The following is a 1,169-nucleotide window of genomic DNA, read 5'->3' on the forward strand; positions in this document are numbered from 1 at the left end:
GACTATTTAGAATAGTGACACTGGTGGGAAACAGAGAAGGACGGGTGCAGAGTGGTCCTCTGGCTAGAGGTGGAATTCACAGGTGTTCGTCAAGGACTGGGTGTAATGGTGAGAGAGAAGGAAGAGCCACGTATGATTTCCAAGATTCTGGCTCCTCTGTAAGCTCCAGGAGGACAAATACAGAATTTTTATTTTCCTTATTATAGCTACAATGTTCAGCACACAGTAGGTACTCAATAAAAATATTTGTTGTTCAGTGATAGAAACCCACTGCATATGTTTCTTTAGCGGGGGAATGGCATGATCAGATTTGGGACTCAGATAATTAGCATGGACAGCAGTGTGGAGCATGAACAAGGCTGAGGGGGCGTGGCTGACTGAGAGCTGTCTATAAAAACCCAGTCACCTCTTCTTCCTGAGCATACAGCTCTACTACATTTCCCAGCCTTGCTAAAGGTAAGTATGGCCATGGCCATGAAAGTATGCTCTCTGCCCACTACTGGGCTGCCAGCAAGGACATTTTTATTCCCACCTGTTAACTAAAACTTTTCTTTCAAAAATTATTATAGTCCTAACCACACTCATTTAACTTCTAGGAAAGAAAAAAGGACTAGGAATCCAAATCTAGAGACTTTTGGGAAACACAATACCAAAACAAATAGATAAATTAGTGACAAGGAATAGACCAAGTTGTTGGAGCAATATAATAAAGGACAAAAGAAAACAAATCCTAAGTAATAATTTAAAACGGAGAAAGATGTAGAAGGCTCTTAACATTTTTTTGAGTGGCATTCTTAATATTTTAAAAGATTATTCCCTGCTCCTTCCTTACCCCAAGGAGAAAAAACTATGGGCTATTTATAATGCCCCAAATTTAAGAACAACCTAACTGCTCAACAATGGGGGTCTGGTTAAATTGATTACAGTAAAAAAAATAAAGAAAATAAATTGATTACAGTAAATTCAAACAAGGAAAGGTTATGTAGTCATTTCAAATTATCATGTACATAATACTTATTAAAATGAAAAGGTAAGAGTGACATTAAATTTATGGTATGTAGAAATAGTCTGGTTGAAATCTCACCAAATGTAGGGAATGGTTATCTATGCTTGTGTGATTGAAGTAATTTTCTTTTCTTCATTTTTATTTAGGTAGAAAAATTATACTT

This window comes from Myotis lucifugus, unplaced genomic scaffold (assembly GCF_000147115.1).
Source record: "Myotis lucifugus unplaced genomic scaffold, Myoluc2.0 scaffold_180, whole genome shotgun sequence".
Taxonomy (NCBI): domain Eukaryota; kingdom Metazoa; phylum Chordata; class Mammalia; order Chiroptera; family Vespertilionidae; genus Myotis; species Myotis lucifugus.